Consider the following 4,951-nt stretch of genomic DNA (forward strand, 5'->3'; position numbering starts at 1 on the left):
TCTGTGAGTTGGGTGATCCTCAACTCTTGAGGTCCCCAGATAAACTCAGAGCTTCCAGAGCTGTGAGAAAGTGACATTCTTTACTGACCACAGGTTAGGAACCCTGTGCAGGGATTTGTAGACAAGGTATGAGGCCAGTTCTCCCCAAGGGGCTTTTATTGGCTCTGCATGTCCGGCTTTATTCCTTAAAGGAAAACACACCCTTTCAGTCAAAGCCTTGGTAAAATAGCCAGTTTTTCCAATTGTGTCCTGTTGACAAACAAAAATGATTTTTTTAAAATTTAAATTTAAATTTAAATTTTTATTTTTTTGAGACGGTGTTTCACTTTTGTCACTCAGGATGGAGTGCAATGGAGCGATTTCGGCTCACTGCAACCTCTGCCTCCCAGGTTCAAGCAATTTTCCTACTGCAGCCTCCCAAGCAGCTGGGACCACTGATGTTCACCACCATGCCCAGCTATATTTTTCTGTGTTTTTAGTAGAGACAGGATTTCACCATGCTGGCCAGATTGGTCTCGAACTCCTGACCTTGGGTGATCCACTCACCTTGGCCTCCTGAAGTGCTGGGATTATTACAAGCATAAGCCACTGTGCCCGTCCCAAAAAGGCATTTTAAACAAAAATTCTGACATTTAAAAACTGAAAATATGAGCCCAGGAGTTCAAGGCTGCAATGAGCCAATACTGCACATTTGTACTCCTGCCTGGGAGACAGAGTGAGACTTGTCAGTAAGAAAAAAAAAAAAAACTGAAAATAGAAAAGAGGGCTTTTACAGTGTTGATGAACTCATCTTAGAGTGCATGATTTATAAATACATAAATATCCATGTATGCTTTCACAGTGATAACTACTGGAAAAATGAGAATGTTAAAAAAGCCAGTCTAAACAGAATCCTTCTAATTCTACCTGCCTCTTTATGTTGGTAATACCAGGAGTCTTAAGAGACCTGCTGTGGTCTATGTCACATTCATCCCAGCCTCCTTTCTAATCCTGTAGCTGATGATAAAAATGTGATAAATCCTCTGGCTTAGCTTTGATGTTTTTTCATTAATTCACTTCTGGTAACAAATTGTGGCAGGTCTTCCACTTTCATCCCACCAGCCATTTCCATCACCTTCTAAAAGGGCTTTATTGTAACTGTAGCCCAGGAAGAGGTGGTTGGCCCAGACCATGGAGAGGGACAGCAGCTGGTCCAGGCAGCCACCACCATTGGGCGGGTCATGGTAGTCGGGCAGGTGGAGCAGGATGAATTCCATGAGGGCCTTCCATTGCTTCTAACTCTCTAAGTAGGAGCGAAACTGTTCCATGAAGTTGGCTGCCTGCCGTATCCCCGAGACCAAGTCCTCCACCGCAGCAGCTGCCTCACCACCAATCATGGTGTCCACCACGCCAAGGACTAGATAGCCTGCCGCCGTCAGAAAAATGGATTTTTATTGCACTGATGCAAACAGCTATATTGCCATAAGTTAAGAGTACTCACAAATAGTTTCCAAATTCTAGAGGAACCAGGCAGAGAAAAATAAACATCCTCCAAATTTTGTAAATAGTTTAAAACAATTTTCCTTGACTCTGAAAAACAAAACAAGGATCAGCAATATTCCAAACAAAAGTCAAAAAGTTTGCTTTCACTTTCTGAATGCACTCCACTTAGTTAATTCTTGTTTTGCTTGATATTTGTGAACATGTTAGTTCTTTATGAGTCCTGTACATTCTTTCTCTATTCCAATGTTACAACCTTCAAAGCTATTAAAAACTTGCATTTGAGAGCACCTGTTAAAGTCCTTAATATAGCTTGATTATAAATCGTCTTTTGAGAAGGAACAAAACAAGACAACAATTATCTGCCAATGGCAAAATTCCCGGCTAGTTACAGTTAAAAACAAGACTGACAAAGTTTATTTCCGTGGTTTACAATAACTTTACCCTTAATTATGATTGATAGCACATACTTAGACATTAGCATTTTAGAAATCACATACAATTTTGGAACATATATTAGTATTATTCACCAAAATATAACTTAAAGAAGATTGGAAATCATTTTGGCAATCTAATGTGACTAAACATGTCAAATAATCCTGTTTACCTCTTTTCTGAATGTTTCAGGGGCCCTCTGAACCATCCAAAATCCAGGCATCAGGAAGGACAATTTCCAGATTGTCATAAGTTATTTTGCCAAAATGATGACTCAAAAGGCAAACACCTTTCATTAGCTTTTACTATGACATGAAAGTTCTGTTCAAAGCCAAATTTTACCCTTGCTTTAGTTTGTTAATGTTAACCTCAATTAGTTAAAATGAAAGCAATTTGACCAGGAGGTGAAGTCTTTACAAACCTTTTATGACCCTTTTACTAAACAGCAGATTAGTGTCTTAAGACCTCCTTGCTATGCTTTTATTTCAATGCTCAATTTATGAAAAGATCATATAGATACTATGGGAGAAAACAGTGTAGTGCTTCTACCACGTGTTTCATTACAAGGCAACCCAAAGCCAATTGGCTTATTTTGTAATCAGCCCATCCCTGATGACAGTCTCATCTCCCAGTGAGGGGTGGGCATGTTTCCTTATCTTCCAGGTGGCCAAGAGCATGCTTCTCTCATTTATAACTACTATTAGCCATAGGTTACAGTGCATTTTCTACCTAGTTATTACACACCAAAGCTCTCATAATGTGAAGTAATTTCTGATACCCCCAAACTCAAAACCATCAGTGCAAAACAGAACAGAGCCTTCGATTTTGAGAGAGATCCTTTTAAATCCTGGGGTTTCATGAGGAAAACAGAGGTTTTTTTCCCCAAATGGGGTCTGTGGTGCCTCCTCTGTTTTTCCTAAGGAGTCCCATGCTACCAGAAGTTATCTTAGGGCCTCTCATGCATGCATTAAGAGTGGTAAGACAAAAAAAAAAAAAAACTGGAGAAAAATCATTCAGTCGACTGAGAAGAAAAGAGCCTTTTTCCAGAAAAACAAGATCGAAGAAGAAGGCCTTTTAAATATACCTGTAACTTGAATATCCACTTTTAATTAAACTGACCGCTCTTTAAGAAAATCCTTTTAAGTTCCCTTGTTACTTGACTTGAGCCACACCAAGCAGTTAAGATTTTCAGCTTCTGAACTTTACAAAAAATAACCATACAAGTGAAACCAACAAGCCTTTATCGGGTTATGACTTAACGGCGAGTGTACAAGGTATTTTTAAAGGAGTGATAGGCAGCTTTTGAAACTGTTATTGCAAAATTGTGACTGAGACAGTGAAAGAGATTTGACCCAAACAGCTCCATTTTGTTTCTAGCCCTCAAGTTCTCCTTGGCCATCCCTGGGCATAGGCTGAACCAGCTTTGGGAGGAGCCAGGTTTACAGTCTATATTCTAAAACAAAGACGGTAACAGCCACTTCCCAAGGTATACTTTCCTCTTGCCTGGGGACCAGGCCAAGAAACTAGCCACAGGATTAGAAACCGTGGCCCAGGAGCCATGCAGCCGAAGGCTGCAAGATTTTGACCCTCCCTAAACTGCTCTCAAGATCAATGCTTAAGATATTTTGTAAACCCTGCCCTTGAAGGATTAGCTGGAGTCATCCAGATTGACAAACTGGCTTGTTTGATTTTTGTGGCCTTCACTCAGGAACTGACTTAGCACAAGAAGACAGTCACCATTGTAAAATGGCAGAGACTAAAACAAAGTATTGCCACGTGGTTACAGGTCATGTTCCCAAGGACATGAAACAAGATGGAGGCCTGTAGCTAAGATTGTTACTGACAGTTTTGTTGGGCTGGCTTGAACAGCAGGCTTATGGGGTCTTGGGCATGCATCCTAATCTAAGATACTCTTTCTTTGACAGAACCATACAGAAAGACATGCAAAGCACACCAGATTGTTTACGGCTTAAGATCAACCTCACAAATCCTTTTTCATTAATTATAAATTTACAGAGAATATAAGCAATAATCCTTATTATTCCTTTTACTGGTTTGCACAGGGAGAGAGAAGTCAAAAGCCCAACTGGTAAGAAATGTTTACCCTTTTGCCGGCATATCAGGCTTCTGGGTTCCCTTCCCCTTAGCTCAACTCTAAGCCAAACATTTTAAGGTTTGGAAAATTAACTTTCCCGAGGTTGGAAGAACATTACAAAAGAGATAGAAGCCATTTTAAACCGCAAAAGAAGGAAAAACACTACAGAAAGGAATTCCAATTAGGGTTCTCAAGAGGTATTGCCTCTCCTCCTGTTGGGAATGGGGTTTCCCCTATTTCTTTGCCTTCCCTATTTTTTCTTTTCTTTTCCCTTTTGGACTATTATAGGAGATATATTGTTTATCTCCAAAATTCTCTTCTGCTTGCAGAGCTGCCTGTTTTAGCTGCAGTGAGGGTTTGACTTACCAGCAACATAACATCCCTCCGTGTGAGGTCAAATACCTGAGTTAAATGTTGGAAAGCTTCTACATACCTATCAGGGTCATCAGAAAATTGGCCTTAGTTTCCCTTTACTTGCCTAAGGTCCCGCAATGAGAAGGGAATTTGAAGGGCCCCAAATAAGCAGGACTGTCAGATGATTTCCCTGAAAGCTACTGTTTTTAATTTTGGGGAACTACTTTCCCTGGACCTGCCCGACGTGTTGCTAAAACAGCTGAGTCGATCTTACAACGCTTGCAGAGGTTTAGTAGAAATGCTATGCTCTTGTGCAAAATAAAATGAGTTGTTTTCTTTAAAGTTCTGAGGTTAAGGAAGTTCCAGTGTTTCAGAGTGCACTCCAGAGGGGTGCAAACTGAAGATAATTTATTATCCATTTAGAAAAAGAAGTGAAAATAAAAGCATCCTCTTAGTCTCCTTCCTTTCCATATGACCCAGAGTAGAGGAGAAGACGGGGAGCATCTTCCGAATGTCTTACCTACTCAGTTTCTGGATTCTGGAACTTTTAAAAATATGCCCCCGCCATGGTTGTAGGCGTGGTCCTCC

The 4,951-nt window shown here is 40.4% G+C and overlaps 1 pseudogene; it reads right to left on the bottom strand.

The window, feature by feature from the left end:
* Nucleotides 1-1,027: 1,027 nt before the first annotated feature.
* On the bottom strand, nucleotides 1,028-1,376 carry LOC698436 (CDKN2AIP N-terminal-like protein pseudogene; annotated as a pseudogene).
* Between the last annotated feature and the right edge of the window lie 3,575 nt (nucleotides 1,377-4,951).

Source organism: Macaca mulatta, chromosome 1 (assembly GCF_049350105.2).
Source record: "Macaca mulatta isolate MMU2019108-1 chromosome 1, T2T-MMU8v2.0, whole genome shotgun sequence".
Taxonomy (NCBI): Eukaryota; Metazoa; Chordata; class Mammalia; order Primates; family Cercopithecidae; genus Macaca; species Macaca mulatta.